The sequence below is a fragment of the Neovison vison genome, chromosome X (assembly GCF_020171115.1).
Source record: "Neovison vison isolate M4711 chromosome X, ASM_NN_V1, whole genome shotgun sequence".
In the NCBI taxonomy this organism is placed as follows: Eukaryota; Metazoa; Chordata; class Mammalia; order Carnivora; family Mustelidae; genus Neogale; species Neogale vison.
Window position 1 is genome coordinate 112,205,335 of NC_058105.1, and position 18,474 is coordinate 112,223,808.

The 18,474-nt window shown below is 41.8% G+C and overlaps 1 protein-coding gene across 2 annotated transcripts in view; it reads left to right on the forward strand.

The window, feature by feature from the left end:
- The first annotated feature begins 11,855 nt into the window (after window positions 1-11,855).
- Window positions 11,856-18,474, forward strand: part of KLHL15 (kelch like family member 15) — a 32,248-nt gene continuing 25,629 nt past the window's right edge. For both annotated transcript variants that reach the window (XM_044235920.1, XM_044235919.1), the window contains exon 1: window positions 11,856-12,164. The gene's annotated coding sequence lies outside the window, so the exon portion shown is untranslated. The remainder of the gene's footprint in view (window positions 12,165-18,474) is intronic.

The following is an 18,474-nucleotide window of genomic DNA, read 5'->3' on the forward strand; positions in this document are numbered from 1 at the left end:
CCTATCACATAAGTTTTAGGTTACAACAGTTAGATCACCTGTGTTCATAGAATACTGAAGTAAGATTAAAAGGAATATGTTTCCTATCACATAAGTTTTAGGTTACAACAGTTTACCTAAAATACGAAGTTCTATTTCAATAAATGCATTCATTGGTTAAGTGATGGTAGAGACTGTACATTGTATTGTATTTGAATGGAGGCATTTAGTTCCTAACTTCAGGAACTTACAGATTTGTAAGCTTATAAATTTAGAATTTAATCTTAGATTCTGAAGAGTTACACCAGCCAACTCAGAAAAACCCGTTGAGGTGATAAAAATCTAGAAATGTCGAATCATTATGTCATACACCTGAAATTAATGTAATATTGTAGGTCAACTATACTTCCATTTAAAAAATTGTCAAACTAGTGATGCTTGCACAACTTTGTGACTATACTAAAAACCAGTGAACTGTATAGTTTAAAAGAGGGAATCTTATGGTATGTGAATTATATCTCAATGAAAAGTAAAATTCATTGATTATAAATAGAACATAATATGCTCCATTGTCAGAAACGTACTAAAAGTAGAAATGTCACAAGAAATAATATTAATTTAAAATTATAGTTAAATATTGGCGCTGACTTAACAAGTATTCACTTTATCTACACTGCACAACAATCTGATGAAGTAGATAGTATAATTCCCATTTTTACAGGTGAGGAAACTGAGTCCCTAAAAGATTACATAACACGCCAACAATCTCACAACTTGTAAGTAGCAGAGCTGGAATTCACAGGCAATTACAAGTATACTCTTTTTAAAAAGTTAGCTTTGAGGTGGGTGCCTGGGTGGCTCAGTTGGTTAAGTGACTGCCTTCCACTCAGGTCATAATCCTGGAGTCCTGTGATCTAGCCCCACAGGAGACTCCCTGCCTAGCATCTCTCTCTGACCCTACCCCCTCTCATTCTCGCTCTCTCTCATTCTCTCTCTCTCAAATAAGTAAATAGGGAAAAAAAACTAATCCCCAAATCTTTTTAAAAAAAAGTTAGCTTTGTGGTAAAATTGCATACCATGAAACTCTCCCACTTCAAGTATACAATTCAGTGATTTTTAGTAAATTTTCAGAGCTGTGTAACCACAATCCAGATTTTGAATATTTCTGTCACCCCAAAGAGATCCCTCATGTCTATCTGCAGTCAGTCCCCCTTTCCATCTCTGGCCCCGAGGCAGCCACTAAAGGCCTTGGTCTCTACGGATGATTTCTGGAACTTTCACGTAATTGGAATCATATAATATGTAGTCTTTTGCATCTGGCTTCTTTCACTAAGCATAGTGGTTTTGAGGTTCATCCATGTCATAGTATCTATCAATAGCAGTTCATTCCTGGGGCGCCTGGGTGGCTCAGTGGGTTGAAGCCTCTGCTTTCGGCTCAGGTCATGATCTCAGGGTCCTGGGATCAAGCCCGATTCAGGCTCTCTGCTCAGCAGGGAGCCTGCTTCTCTGCCTGCTTGTGCTCTCTGTCTGTCAAATAAATAAATGAAATCTTTTAAAAAATAGCAGTTCATCCCTTTTTATTCCTGAGTTAATTCCATGTATGGGCATACCACATTTTGTTAATTCTTTCACCAGTTGATGGGTATTTGGATTGTTGGCTATAGTGAATAATACTGCTATGAACATTGATGTACAAGTTTTTGTTGTGAATAATGCTCCTGTGAACATTGCTGTACACATTTTTATGAAAACATGTTTTCTTTCTCTTGGTAAATATCTAGTTGTGCAATTGCTGAGTCTGATGGCAAATCTATGTTTTACATTTTGTGGAACAAAGTTTTTTTTTGTAAGATTTTTTATATGTAGGGGCACCTGGGTGGCTCAGTCGTTAAGCATCTGCTTTCGGATTAGGTCATGATCCCAGCGTCCTGGGATCAAGCCCCACATCAGGCTCCCTGCTTTGTGGGAAGCCTACTTCTCCATCTCCCAGTCCCCCTCCTTGTGTTCCCTCTCTTGCTGTCTCTCTCGCTCTGTCAAATAAATTTTTTTAAAAAATCTTTTAAAAAAAGATTTATTTATTTGACAGAGACACACAAGAGAGGGAACACAAGCAGGGGGAGTGAGAGAGGGAGAAGCAGGCTTCCTGGTGAGCAGGGAGCCGGATTCAGGGCTTGAACCCAGGATCCTGGAATCATGACCCAAGCCAAAGGCAACGCTTAATGACTGAGCCACCCAGGCGCCCCTGAACAAACTCTAAAGAGGCTGCACATTTTACATGTATGAAGCAATGTATGAAGGCTCCAGTTTCTCCCCATCCTCAACAACGCTTGATACTGTTTTATTTTTATTATAGATATTCAAGTAGATGCAGATTTCATTTGCATTTCTCTAATGACTAATGATGTATTGAGCATCATTTCACGTACTTATTAGCCATTCATATTTCTTCTATTATTCCAGCCCGTTCTTAAATTGGGTTGCTTATTTTTTTTTATTATTGAGTTGTAAGAGTTCTTTATGGATTCTGGATACCAGTCTCTATCAGACACATGATTAGCAAATGTTTTCTTCCAGCCGGTCGCTTGTCTTCCTTTTCTTAGTGGTATCTTTGAAGAGCAAAAGTTTTTAGCTTTGATGAAGTCCAAGTTATTTCTTCATTTATGAATCATGCTTTTGGTATCATACTTAAGAACACTTTATCTAGGGGCGCCTGGGTGGCTCAGTTGTTAAGCGTCTGCCTTAAGCTCAGGTCATGATCCCAGGGTCCTGGTATCAAGCCCCACATCCTGCTCCTTGCTCAGCAGGAAGGCCGCTTCTTCCTCTCCCACTCGTGCTGCTTGTGTTCCCCCGCCCCCGCGTCAAATAAGTAAATAAAATCTTTTAAAAAATTAAAAATTAAAAAATAGAAAAAGAGAACACTTTGCCTAGCCCAAGTTCACAAAAATTTACTCTTAGGTTTTCTTCTCAAAGGTTGATAGTTTCAGCTCTTATATTTAGGTCTATGACCTATTTTGAGTTCATTTTTATGTAAAGTGTGAAGAAAGGGTTTAACTCCATCCAAAAGGGCTTAACTCTTTTTACATGCGGATATCCGATTGTCCCAGCACTAGTTGTTGAAAAGACAATCTCTTCCTATTGCATTGCCTTGGCATCTTTGTAGAAAATAAATTGGCCATAAAAGGGTTTATTAAAAAATAAACGGTTTATTTCTGGACCCTCAATATTGTTCCATTGATCTATATGTCTGTACTTATGCCAGTACAACACTGTCTTGATTTCTGTAGTTTCATAGTGCATTTTTTTTAAAGATTTTATTTATTTATTTGACAGAGAGAGATCACAAGTAGGTAGAGAGGCAGGCAGAGAGAGAGAGAGAGAGAGGGAAGCATGCTCCCTGCTGAGCAGAGAGCCGATGCGGGACTCGATCCCAGGACCCTGAGATCATGACCTGAGCCGAAGGCAATGGCTTAACCCACCGAGCCACCCAGGCGCCCCTCATAGTGCATTTTGAAACTGGAAAGCGTCTCTTTTAACTATGTCCTTTTTCAAAACCGCTTTGGCCCTTTTAGAGCTTTTGCATTTCCATATGAATTTCAGAATCAGTCTGTCCATTTCTGCCAAAAAAAAAAAAAAGAAAAGAAAAGAAAAAAAAAAGCCTGCTGGGTTTTTGATATGGATTGTTTTTAATCTGCAGATCAATTTAGGGAGAATCACCATCGAGGCTTCCATCCCATGGGACTATCCTGCGTCACCTATATTTAGCATTCCAGTGCCCCCCCCCCAAACAGTGCTGCGCCCCTCACATCACTGGAAGGCAAGAAGCTCTTCAGGCCTTCCTGCCAAGCCTGGGCCCAGTTGTTCAAGGAATGCTTCCCCTGCTTCCACTGCAGCTACCACCCCCAAACTGTGGCAGCCAGAATTGACTTACCTGAAGTCCCTCTCTGCCCTGTACTGACAAAGACACTTTGTCCCCAGAGAGCTATGTGATCACTGTTTTTTTAAGAATTTAGTTTTCGGAGCAATAAATAACCTCAGAGCCTGGATTCAATCCCGTCTCTACCCTTAACCACACTCCCCAAACCCCAAAGCTGTGCTTCTGGCAACACTTATTACTGAAGGCTTTATTTTTTTTCACTTCTTTCATTGAGCAAACACCATATAGCATCTCTTCATTGCTCCCACTCACCTCAACTCTGGCACTCACACATAGGGTGTGTGTGTGTGTGTGTGTGTGTGTGTGTGTGTGTGTGTTTGCATGCACATCTACCGAAATGCAGTGCTTATGAATATGTGGCTTGTACTTTGAGGCTTCTAAAGTATAGTGTTGCTTTTCATTGGTTCATAAAGAACATAAAGACGATTAACTTTGGAGGAAATTTGTTCTTTTTAACATTTTCATTTACAAGGGGGCATTGTGTGCATTGTGTTTCAAAGTAAATATATTCCATTAACATGGTGACATTCATTTCATCTTTTATAGATAGTGGATGTTTAACAACTTACAATACTTGCATTTTTAATCTGGCTTGGCATACCACATTCTTTGTTCTTACCAGTATCTCACTGGCTACTCCTCTATCTCCCGGACAGTCCTCTATCTGTCCCCTGGATGACTCCCTAACAGGAGTGCCCCGCGGCCCAGTCCTTGCTCTACTTCACTCGGCCCCCTGGGAATCTCAAAAACACCTCATGAATATGTGGCTTGCACTGTTGAGGCTTCCGAAGCATAGTGTTATTTTTCATTGTTTCAGAAGGAGGACAAAAATGATTAACTTTTCAAACATTTGTTCTTTCTGACATTTTCATTTGCAAGGGGACATTGTCTACACTGCATTTCAAAGTGAATCTACTCAGTTAACATGGCAACATTCATTGCACCTTTTTTTTTTAAAGAATTTATTTATTTATTTGACAGAGAGAGATCACAAGTAGGCAGAGAGGCAGGCAGAGAGAGAGAGGAGGAAGCAGGCTCCCTGCTGAGCAGAGAGCCCGATGCGGGACTTGATCCCAGGACCCTGGGATCATGACCTGAGCCGAAGGCAGTGGCTTAACCCACTGAGCCACCCAGGCGCCCCTTCATTGCACCTTTTATCCATGGTGGACGTTGACCCACTTCTAGTACCTGTCTCTCCTGCTGGTAGCATCCACACTCTGATCTCCTACACTGGCTCCCTGTTCTCCGGGACAGCTACCTCCCCTTGGCATGCCCCCTTGTCCTTTCTCCCACAACTCCTTCAAACCTGTTCCTCTTGGTGTCTTCCCCATCTCAGGAAATGCCAATTACATCCTTTCAGTCACTCAGGCTGGAAGCCTAGGTGACATCCTTGGCTCCTCTCTTTCCTTTACCCCTATATCCAGGAAACCCTGTTGGCTTTACCTTCAGAATATCTACAGTCTGGCCCCTTCCCCAAGTCTCTCCTTTAGCCTCTATTCTATTCCATTGTTAGACAAGTCTCCTTACCCATCTTCCTGCCTCCACATTTGTCCACTTAGATTTTTAAATAGCCTATTTTATTATTCATGTGTGTGTGTGTGTGTGTATGCTTGGTTTTCTTTCAGTAATGACTTGGCATAAATACATTGTGAAATGATGACCATAATAAGTTAACATCCATCATCTCATACAGATAGAAGAGAAAAAAACGTTTTTTTTCTTGCAATGAGAACTTTTAGGATTTACTCGCTTAGCAACTTACAAATACCGCATATAGTAGTGTTGGCTATAGTCATCATGTTGTACATCACATTATGCCTAAACTCTTATTATTTACACAGCAGCCTTAGTGTGAATTACATTGCTGAGCTTCCAATGGTTCCCAGTCTCTCCATGGCCAAAGCCCTTACAATGGTCTACAAGGCTTTACACAGTCTGGTCCTTCACCTCCTTTAAGCGAAATGCAACTCCCTAACTTGGCCATCCCAGGTAAAACTGGAATAGCTCTCATCCTCAACACTCCTAATCTCTTTATCCTGCTCTGTTTTTTCCTGTAATACTCATCACACTCTAATAGGCCCCATAATTTGCTTATTTATTTTATTACCCCATTTATTTAATCTTTGGGATAGCAAGGATTGTTATATGTTTTGGTCACTGACAGATTCCCAGTGCTTAGTACAGGACTTGGCACAGAGTAGGCCCTCATAAATACTGATGGCATGAACAAGTAAATCAGCATAGATTAGATTACTAGTAGATTACTATAGTAACTGAACAATTTATGGAATTATACAGGAGTAAAAACCAAGATCATTTAGTATGTTCATCAGTATAATAGCAATGGTACAGTTGATAGAGCACGGCGTGGGGCACTGGGTGGCTCAGTCCGTTATGAGTCTGCCTTTGGCTCAGGTGATGATCCCGGGGTCCAGGGATTGAGCCCCGCATCCGGCTCCCTGCTCAGTGAGGAGCCTGCTTCTCCCTCTCCCTCTGTGTGCCATGCCGCTCTGCCTACTTGTGCTCTCTCTCCACCAAATAAATAAATAAAATCTTATGGAAAAAAAAAAGAGCATGGTGTGAGAGGCCACAAAAGCGGGGTGAAGCCTTCACTGCCTCAGTCTATACTCAGGAGCCTTCGTGGTTTTTTTTCTTTTTCCTCTCCCCTTCTTGTGTCCTACACTGTAACCCTACTAAATTACCAGCGGCTCTCTAAATAAAGCTGCCTTGCTGCCTCTCCTAGGCCGGAAACAGACTGTGTTGTAGGAGGTCCTTTACTCTCTTCCCTTTCCCCTGTACTTCTTCCCTTTGGATTGAATTTAGAAGTTACTGCCTCGGGACGCCTGGGTGGCTCAGTGGGTTAATCCACTGCCTTCAGCTCAGGTCATGATCCCAGGGTCTTGGGATCGAGTCCCACATCGGGCTCTCTGCTCAGCAGGGAGCCTGTTTCCTCCTCTTTCTCTCTGCCTGCCTCTCTGCCTACATGTAATCTCTCTCTGTCAAATAAATAAATAAAATCTTTAAAAAAAAAAAAAAGAAGTTACTGCCTGTGAGAAGGCTTGCTTGACCGTCTCAAGCCCGGATTACATCCCCCTACCTTTGTGCTTGCTCACAGAGCACCCCATGTTGTCTAAACCTGTCACAATGTGTTGGGGACTCTGAGAACAACCCTGAATGTTTCTAAACCCTTGTTAGCTGCTGGCCTCAAGCACAAAGCAGTTATTCTCACAACTGCCAGCAGAGAATTGCTTGCTAGGGCTTTATGGATGGAAGTGAAACATGAAGAAGCATTTGGTTCCAGAAAGAATCACATTGTTGAGTCCTCTCGGCCATACAGAGATAAGTTATTAGTTCCTTTACGTTGAGGTAACTCCCCACACTGATAAACGAACACAAATATAAATACTTCAAATACACACTATCTCATGGAGGGGGAGTACTCTCTGAAGGCTTTTTGTGCGTGTGCCCATATTCCTTTAGTTTAGGGACCTGGCACTCTCCTAGCTGGGCCCAGCGGATGGGTTTAAAGGCTCATGAGTTTGGGGAAGAGAGATGGGACAAACCCTTTCCTATGCTTAGCAAAGGGTTCCCACCTAATGGCCACAGATCTGACTTAGACATGACCAGAGAAGCCATGTCCTGTTTAAAAAGCTTTGCACAGTGGCAGTATCGTAAACCAATGAGGTTTATCTGAGGCGTGATTATTGCTAACTAGAGAGACTGAAGTTTCCTTGTGATGGCCTTGGGTTTCTGCTTTGCTAGAGGACTGGAGGGAGAGTCAGGTTTGTGAGTTGGGAAGTACACAGGAATACTGGAGAAACGTGGAGAGGTGGTGACAGACCAGAAGCTAGAGATAATAGGAGAGAAGCTACAAGGAGCCATTCCAAGTGACAGGTGACCAGCAACAACCAAGGCATGTAGGCATTAGCCCAATCCTCCAACATTCATGAAGACACCCATTTCCTGTTAGTCATGCAACATAAAGGCTCAAGTTATTTTTTTTAAGCATTTTATTTATTTGACAGAGAGGAAGAGAGAGAGTGCAAGAGCACAAACCCAGGGAGGAGCAGAAAGAGAGGAAGAAGCAGGCTCCCCCATGGAGGACGGAGCCCCGATGCGGAGCTCGATCCAGGACCCTGGAATCATGACCTGAGCCAAAGGCAGATGTTTACCACCCAGGCGCTCCAAGGATCAAATTATTCTATGGGGTTGTAAAAACAACAAACTTTAAAGGCTGGAAAATTTGGGGACTCTCAGATTGCATTATTTTTTATTATTATTAAATACATAATTTTGTAAATTTTTAAAATTTTTAAATTTTAATTTTTAAAAAAGATTTTTATTTATTTATTTATTTGACAGAGAGAGAGAGATCACAAGGAGGCAGAGGCAGGTAGAGATGGGGGGGGAAGAAGGCTCCCTGCTGAGCAGAGAGCCCGACGGGGCTCAATCCAGGGACCCTGGGATCACGACCTGAGCTGAAGGCAGAGGCTTTAACCCACTGAGCCACCCAGGCGCCCCCAAAATTTAAATTTTAAATAAATAATAATAATAATAATTAAATAAATATTGAAATATTATTTAATAGAATAATTAATAAAACTTATTAAGAATTAATAAATAATATTAAAATATTGTTAATATTTTTTAAAGCTTATTTTTTAAAAAGTAATCTCTACACCCAACGTGGGTTTCAAATTTAGGATCCTGAGATTAGGAGTTGCATGATCCTCCAACTGAGCCAGCCAGGAGCCGCTCAGATTGCGTTTTGAAGGTTCTATGTGGTATATGCACCAAAAAATGTTTAGGACAACAGCCACCATTCTTTGGAATGTGTCAGTGTACAGGTCTTAGTGTGCGCTGGCAGGAGTTGGTACTGATTTTGCGGGAGGGGGATGCTGGTGGGCCCTGAGGGACTGAAATGGACTGGACTTCAACAAGATGCCTTAAAGCCCCTGATCGACTATAGGGCGCCTGTCCAAACAGTGTTAAAGAGGAAAGAGATGCCTGTGCAACCTTATCAGAGTTCACTGAAGATGTAATTCCGATTCCCAGAGGTTAAGGTGGGAGCCAGTTACATGCAAAGGGATTACCAAGACAATTACCTTACTGCAGACTCTAGGTTTCTAAAAAGCCTTGACTGCTTAAAAAAAAAAAAAAAGTGGGGGCAAGGTAAGATTGTCCGGTATCCTAAATCCTTCTAACCTCCAGGTTGCAACTTCCTTCCGACTCTACCGCCATTCTTAGACCCAAGCCTCCAGCATGCCTCGGGACATTTCAGACAGCAAGGCAGCGGATTTGAGGAGTATTCTCAAATACTTAAGTTAGAGGGCTAGGAAAAGACAGCTTCCATTTGCCCTGTGGGACTCTACCAATGTGAAAGGATGCCCTCAAGGTATTTGGGAGCTCCCATTACTTTCCAGTAATTGGTGGGAAAAGTAATTGAATACAGGAATTACCTGGAGGGGTTAGTTTATTTAAATGACGTGGTTTTACTTTGCTTGGTCTCAGAGAACCAGAATGCTCTTTACTGTACTAGACCCTTCTATAAAACACTCTAAAAAAATGAGAGTGAAAGAGGTATCATTGATTAAACAGAATCCCAGAACCCCTACGCCCTCACCCTCCCATCCCCCAACTCACGCCCAGGAATGGACTCTACATAGTAAATACACGGACTGATGAAAAGACACAGCCTAGTTTCAGAAATGGTATTTTTTTTAAAAAGAGCCTTGGGGTGCCTGGGTGGCTCAGTGGGTTAAAGCCTCTGCCTTCAGCTCAGGTCATGATCTCAGGGTCCTGGGATCCAGCCCCATTGCTCCGCAGGCAGCCTGCATCCCCTGCTCTCTCTGCCTGCTGCTCTGCTTAATTGTGATCTCTCTCTGTCAAATAAATAAATAAAATCTTTTTTAAAAAGGCCATTAAAAAAAAAGAGTCTTTTGGACAAAATTGAAATGCCACATATGAGGCCTGGTAATGTCATAATAAGGATGTACTAATCACAATGGTTTAGGACATCACTCACTGTAGGTGTACATATCAGCTACATAGAACACAGACACATTTTGGTTCCTGCTTTAGTCAAGAACCTAAGTTTCTCTCTAGACAGGTCACTACTACACTATGTAATATATACTTCAAAATATAAGCTTGTTCGCTAGTACACAAAAATAAAATTCACCACTTTTAAATGTTCAAGAATAATGTATGAAAACTCAAATATTCAAAGTTGAATGTATGCTATATTTTAGGGCTTATAGTTTTTTAAAGCTCGTTTTATAGTTTAAGTCAGAAAAGTTAAGCTTATTTCCCTGTTTCCAAAGGATTCAGGTGATTCTCTATTTTTTTCCCACGAACTAGTCTACTTCAGCAAAACAGTATACCGTGTGCTATCTTGGCCTCTTGGGAAACATGACATGTTCAAGTTTGCTAGAAAGAGATAATGATCGCTTTTAGCCACACACCTCACTGTAAATTCATCAGGATATTGGTCTAGAGAGAAAATGGCGGCGGGGGATGGGGTGGGGGTTGGGGTAGGAGAAATTCCTCAGTTTAGGATTAGAAATGGGCAACGGATGGCTTAATTTAAGGTTAGCTGTAGAACCACTGGCCTCCAGCTGTGTATTTCTGTCATTCACATTTTTCTCACAAAGAGATTTCACAATAACAAATTTACAGAACAGTCCTATAGTGTTGTTTTAATATTCTTAAATCAAGAAAGGCGGCGTTTTAAAAGCATTAGCTAGAATTCTACAGCTGATTTACTTAAAAAGAATAGCCACCCCCCAAATCGCTGCTCTCTGAATGTTCGTTCTTGCCATCTTATTTTGACGCAAATAGAACAGCGTTTTTAGATCCGACATTTCTGTGTGGTGCAGACATGCCGTTTTCTATGAATTTTCCCACCTCTGGGAAATGCATTTCCGAAACGTGTAATCGTTGTGTAATAAGCCAAGTGGAACTATGACGCAATAACCCCCTGCAAATTGCCTTACAAAAATGATGTCATTTGGCGCAGATGTAGTCAATTTTATAACAGGTAGCTATGGCAAGGCTTCCCGCCCGTCGTCGCAGATTCCCCCACCCCAACCCCACCGCGGTGTTTAAGATGCAAAATGACATTTTCCGGGCGTCCCAATCCTCAACTTGTCCACGGTGGGCGCACCGCTATAGCTTTAGCCCACCGCTCGCGTAGACTAAGCAGGACCGCAGCGGGGAGACTAGCACCGCCGAGCGTTCCCAGCCCCGACGGCGACGCCACGAGGGAAAGCGCGTTCGGTCGGGCGCGCAGAGGAGCGCCCGGCCGCATTATTCCCTCGGTGGGGCCCGCCGGCGTGGCCGGCTTGAACGTGGGGCCCCGCGGGCGTGGGACAGCCCTGCCCCCACCCCGCTCCCACACCCGCTCCCGCTCCCCCAGCGCCGGAAGTGACGCGCGCTGGCTGAAACATGGCGGCATTGGCGCTCGACCAGGGGGAAGGTAAACACCCTCCGGGCCGCGGCCCGCACACGGGCCCCCTCGAGGCGCCGATGGGGGCCGAGGGCGCCTCCGAGGCCTGCTTTCCAACTCTCGTCTTCCCGCCCTTCGACCTCCCTACCCGCGTGGCAGGTTTCCGCGTTGCGACGACGGCGCATGGAGCCCCCTGCCGGCGGGCCCCGCCTCCCTGGGCAGGCCCCGGGCGGCTCCCGCGGCCCGCAGGGGGCGCGCGGCCCGGAGCGGCCCCTGGCTCGTGGCCTCGCACGCTCCGCCCCTTGCCCGCCCCTTTCCCGCCTTCCTCCACCCCCGGCGTGGGTGATCCTAAGGCTCGGCGCGCTTCGGGGCAGAAGCCCGGAGACGCCGTCGTCGACGCTGCTGCTGCCGGTTCTTCTGCCGCTGCCCGCGGCCCCCCAGCCCTTTCCCCCGCCCGTGGCCCCGAGTCGGCCCTCCGGCCGAGCCCCGCCGGGCGCCGCGAGGCCCCTGGCGTTGGCAAGGCCGGGCCCGGCCCCGACGCCGCGCCGCCTTACGCCGAGCCCGACTGTCTCGACTCGCGACTCAGCACTGTCTTCTTTCCCAGGACTGGTTCCGAGGGGCCCGCAGGCGCCCAGACTCGCCCCCCGCCGGAGTGCCCCGGCCCGGCCCGGGAGCGGCCCCGTGTAGAGGTTCGAGGAGCCTGCCGAGTGCCATCCCGGCGCCCGACCGCCCACCGCCCGGCCCGCCGGCCCGCTTCTTCCTGATGCAGACTGCCGTCCACTAGAGGTTGGACAGACCCCCGAGGTGCGTAGCCGCCCCTGGCCCTCCGGCCTGCAGGAGCCCGGGCTTCGTCCGCGGCCCCGCGCTGGGCACGGGATCGGTAGCGTTTTCTGCACAGACCCGAGTCAAACATTTGGTAGACGCCGGGACCTAATTTGAGTTTACTTAAATTGTTTGAAATATAATTTTTTTCAAGGGGGGGGGAAAAAAACGGAAGAAGCATAATTCAGCCATTTTTTGCAGCACACAGCTGCAGGTACCATGATTATTTTCTCCCTAACCCGTTCCTCCCCTTTAAAAATTCTGTTTATGCCTGAAATAGAACTATGCGAAATGCGAGGCATAAAACGTGGAATCAGAAGGTCTGGGTTCGACTGGGTGACGCTGAAAAAATCGCTTACCGAACATCGGTTTCTTATCTATGAAATCTAGGCAGTAATAGCCACATCACAGGGTAGAGAGGACTATATGAGGTCATATATGTGAAAATAACCTATAGATGTAAAGTGTTGTAAAAATGCAAAGCGATTTTTTAAGTAACCTTTGCCAGAGTGGTTAATGTTGTAGTGGCTAACTGTTGCTGCCTCTTTTTTTTCCCCTGTATTATAAGTATAAGCAATAAGTACGGAATAGCGAAGCAGTGCTGCGAATCGACTGGATATATAATAGTCACGTTGCTTGGCCTTCTTCCTACGAAATGCTAACTGCTTATTTAAATAACGGTATTCTTTAATTCAAATTTAACGTTACTGTAGTTATTTGCTTTTCATTTTTCTAGGCCGTTTATGCTCTTTTTCTCACTTGGAGTATTTAATGTCTAGTCTTATATATTTTCCGAATTTATATTTATTTTTGTTGATCTGATTTAATGGTAACTTAGAAAATGCTTTTAAGATATATACTCTAATTTAATGCTTTTTTTCATGTCTAGAGAACAGGATGCCTGAATATCTCTACTAATTTGAAAATTGTTTTTGAAGAGCTTATAAATGGATTCAGATTTCTGTAATTCTTACCAGATCTAGAAATGCATAGAAATTTTCAACTTTTAGACAATGTAATAGTGTTTATATAATTCTCTTTTTAAATCCTCACAGCACTTAGTAGGTGCTTAGAGCCAATTTTTCAGTGGGAATTGGTGTTAATTTTCACTCTATTGCTGATGTAACTTAGGAATAATAGAAGAGTAAGTATTTGTGGTTTGAGAAATTGGATTTATTATTTGTCAGAACTAATATATGTGTGTAACAGATCAGTATGGAATCATTCCTGCTGGGTACATCAAAAATGTAGTATGGTTTGGCTTAAAAATGGTCCACAAAAAGTGAAAGAGAAGCATTTTTTTAGTATATTATTATTTTAGCCAGCAAATGGTTTTCTGAGTTTTTTCTGAAATGTTTTATTTATAACCCAATACCAGTTGTTTTTTCGAGTATGCTTTTGTGTTTTATAAAAAGGCAGAGTAATATAAGCGGGCACGATTAAATTAGCAAATGGGAGAGCCTATCTTAATGTGCTAGCTTTTTTTTTTTTTTTAAGATTTTATTTATTTATTTGTCAGAGAGAACTCACAAGTAGGCAGAGAGGCAGGCAGAGAGAGAGAGAGGAGGAAGCAGGCTCCCTGCCGAGCAGAGAGCCCGATGCGGGACTCGATCCCAGGACCCTGAGATCATGACCTGAGCTGAAGGCAGCGGCTTAACCCACTGAGCCACCCAGGCTTCCCTGTGCTAGCTTTTATAAATTGGGCTTATCGTTTGTCCTAAAGATAAAATTTTGGCAAATCACTGCTTTATTGGGAGTTTCAAGGTTTGACCTTCTCTCTGCCTTGATTTGGGTTACCTGGGTCTAAAATCTTGGAACCAGGGCTGGCTTGGCTTCATGGGTGTTCAAAAGGGCCCTGAAGTTGGTGTAATAATCTGCATTTAAAACTGGCATTGTATAATATAAAGGTGAATGGTAAAATTCATGCTAATTTATACTTTTAATTTTTCTTCACTTAGAATTCATTAAACAACAAATTAAAAAACAACATGACAAGTCAAGAGAGACCACAGAAGAAAGGAGAAACCTTTTTATTCTAGTACCTTTAACAACATTTTTTTCCTGTTTTTGGATAAGGAACCCAAACTTTCATTTCGCTTGGGCCCCCAAAATTAGTTGGCCTGTTGTCAGCTTGCCATTCACCTTGTAAATATTTTAAGAGTTAATAACATTAGCTGGGAGAAGAATGAATATTTAGTTTGAGGGGTTGAATTAATTTATTAGCATATGTGTCCTCTGAACTGGAATGCTGTAGTTGGTGTTGGGTTTTTTATTGAAGAGAAATGAAAGAGTCATTGGTGAAGCATTGTAGGATACTGGTTAAACACACATGATCAGAAGTGGAATGGACCCCAACTCTGCCACTTAAGAATCATAGCCTTGGGCAAGTTCCTTAACCTCTGTGAGCTTTTGATTCTTCTCATCTTTAAATCAAGGATCGTTACAGAACATGGAGTGTCATGAAGATTAAATTGATCTCTTCATCCAACAAATATTTATTAAGCACTTATTACGTGCCAAGTGCTGTTATTTCTAGGTTGTGAGGGATACAACAGTCAAAGCAAAACTGAAAAAAAAAATAAAAAGCAGACTAATTAAGGAAAAAAGAGCCTGTTATCTCTATTTCAATATACTGTAGAAAAAAATAAAGCAGAAAGGGAAAGTGAGGATTTCTGGTTGTGGGGGGTGGGTGAGGTTTTTGGTTTTTTTGTTTTTTGTTTTCAAAGATGGGGTTTGGGGAAGGCCTCACTTGAGATGCCACTGGAGTAGACTTGAAGGGAACCGTATATATCTGAGAATGTAGTGATCCAGGCAAAGGGAACAGCAAGTGTAGAAGCCTTAAGTTGGGTGTGTGGCTGGTTTTCAAGAAATAGCCAAAGAGGCCAGTGTATCTGGGGCAGGGTGAATGAGGGGGGAGAGTAATAGGAGATAATTATTATTACCATCTTAAGAATCGTTGGAGGGGCTCTCATGATTCATCTTGGTGTGGATATATGTTGTACTGCTACTGGTCCAAAAGTGGAAGGCATTTTCAGAATTAGAAATTTTACTTTGGAAGAAGCTGGAAAAGGCAGGGTACTCTGTATTTAATATAAGTCTCATCTGGCTGAATCATTGAAACATATAAGAACAGATAGAAAATTTATTCCTTTGTCTCTGATAAAATCATTGAGTTTAGTTAATGATTTTACATCATTTAAAGATTTGCAGTAAATCTGTATCAGAACATCAAGACCTTATGAAAGATTTAGTTTGATTGTATAATTCTTATAGAGAACTAGAATGTTAACATTATAATGTTGATGATTTCTTGTTAGGATATAATTTAGAAGATTTGGGGTTTTATTCCCCAATAGAGGCTTTTCCTAGAATTCTCACTGGATCCAATCTCTAAAGGCTAGGGAAGCTGTTTTCCATGACATCACTCTTGGACTACTACTGTTCGTACTGAGGAATAGGCAGAGGAGCATTAAATGAAAATCTTCTGATGAAAAAATAGCATTGAAGCAGGAGTGATTTTTTTTTCTTGCAAGGTTTCTTGTATTATAGAATGATTAAATGCTAAACATATCTGAAAAGTGAAGTAATTTGGATGATAGGTGCCAACCTGGGGCTGGAGAACCCAGAGCCTTCCTAAAAGCTTTAACAGTCATTTGCAATTTGGTACTGAGTTATAAAAACATTTAGATAGACAAGAAAGAATTTCCAGTATTAAACAAATTAAAGTTGTGCAGCCTTTCCTCCCATATTAAGCTTGAGTTGTTTCTCAATCTGAATAGTAGTGTATCCAAGAGTAAAATGACTGCTAACATAGCTAATACAGTGAGTCTGTTTTTAAATTTTTCTTGCCTTTTAGATTGAGAAGTTAGCCACTTTGAGATTGCCGAACTTAGATTTTTTTCTTTATAAGTTACAGAAATGGTGAGAAACTTCATGACTCAGAAATTAATTCTATTTTTATCCATAGTAAGCCTTGCATTTTCTTTTCAGTGTGTGAGTATGGGATTTTCTGCATTAGGCACCAACATTGGTAAGCTACCAGTTTAAGCATGAAGGTAGTATGAAATAATTTAAACTTTTCATTGAAAATAAGTATTTCAAGCTCTGAGAATCTAGCTTTTGTTTCAAATGAGTTGGGATTTTGTATGAGTTTTTAAGGACCTTTGGGAGGAATGCGAAAGCATTAATGCTTATGGCATAAACATGGACCTTAATTTTGAAACATCTTCTATTTAATTGCCTAGAATTTTGCCTTCAAATCAGAATGGCAGCCTTCTAACTGAAAAGGAAGCATTTAATTTCTTTGCCTTTAATTTCCTGTCCAATATTACCCCCACCAGACTTCTTTCTTTACTGGTCACTAGAGAGTTTGAACTGTTAGAAATTTCTGTGATATAAATAGCAGTAATAGGCTTCCAGGGCAGAGGTAGGAAGAGTATGTTTTGTGTATATGCGTGTGTTGTCATTGATCTTTTGATCATACCATCAGTAGTACTCAAACCTTTTGGTTTCAAGACTTCATTATTCTCTTAAAAATTTTGGAGATCCTAAAGAGCTTTTGTTTGTGTGGGTTGTATCTGTTTATATTTATCATAATATAAATTAAAACTGGAATATTAAACCCATTACACATTAAATAGCATTTTTGACAAAAATGTTTTCCAAACCATACAAAACTTGGTGAGAAGATCTAATTTTTACCTTTTTGCAGATCTAATTAATATCTGACTTAATGGAAGACAATGGGCTTCTTATCAGCTTCTGCATTTAATCTGTTACCATATCACATGTGTAGCTTCTGGAAAACACTGAGAGAATGAAAGTGAAAAAAACAACTTCTAAAATTATTACTGTGAAAATAGTTTTGACTTTGTGGAATCCTTTTAGGGGATAAGGACCCCATTTGTCCCTGGACTACACTTTGGAAAGTGCTATACTAATCATTCTTTTTTAAAAATTATTTTTATTTTTATTTGTTTATTTGACAGATCACAAGTAGGGAGGCGGGCAGAGAGAGAAGGGGAAGCAGGCTTCCCACTCAGCAGAGAGCCTGATGCAGGGCTCGATCCCAGGACCCTGAGATCATGACCTGAGCCGAGGACAGAGGCTTAACCCACTAAGCCACCCAGGCGCCCCTATACTAATCATTCTTATGTGTAGAAAATATGAGGCTTTTTTTTTTTAAGATTTCTTCATTTATTTGACAGAGAACACAAGTAGCAGAGAGGCAGGCAGAGAGAGAGAGAGAAGCAGGCTCTGCACTGAGCAGAGAGCCCGATGCGGGGCTCGATCCCAGGGTCCTGGGATCATGACCTGGGCCGAAGGCAGAGGCTTTAACCTGCTGAGCCACCCAGGCGCCCCGAGGCTTTTTTTAAAAATCAGTGCCAAGTTGATGAAACAAGGCAAACTCTTCAATATTTCTTTCCTAGTAGTGTATGTCTTGTCACTAGTTTAAGTTGGTCCTGCTTTGGAAAAAATCTTCCATTTGACATTCTAAAGCCAATGTAGAATATATGCATATGTGGGTTTATAAACCATGATTTCCTTTAATCAGATGATCTGTTTCTGAAAAGTGAAGATACAGAATTTTTGTACATTGAACATTTTGTATGTTAGTAAATCTCTCTTCTCAAAACCCCTTAATGGGTTTTTTTCACCAGCCCTCATTGATTTATAGTTCTTATTTGAGCTTAGTTTTACAGTGATTTATTTTTTAATTATTATTCCATAGTTTGCTGTAATTCTTACAGAATTCTTATGCATAAGTTTTTATGGTTTTTTTTATTCTTACACTTTCCTTTTTCTAATTAATATTTTAATTTGCTTCTACGTGTATTTTGTGTTTTTATTTTAATTTAAGCCTCACTTTTTTTTTCTTCTTTTTTGGTAGCTTCCAGGGTATGGATTGTGAACAAGGTGGTTTTGTTTCAAGTGTTCATTTGTAAGTTTGGTTGTTTGATGCCTTAAGCATTGATGTTGTCGATTTGTGCTGTCCAATAGAATATAATACAAGATAAATGTAATTTTAAATTTTCTCATAGTCACTGGGTTTTTTTAAGTCAAAAATAGATGAGATTACTTTTAACATATCTTATTTAACCCACTGTATCCAAAATATTACTTCAATATGTGATCAGTACAACATTTTGTACAATGAGATAACTTACCCTTTCTTTTTTATACTAGCTCTTCAAAATCTGGCATCCATTTTATATTTAACAGCACATGTCAGTTTGGACTAGACACATTTCAAGGGCTCCATAGCCCTTGTGTATTGAACAGGACAAATGTA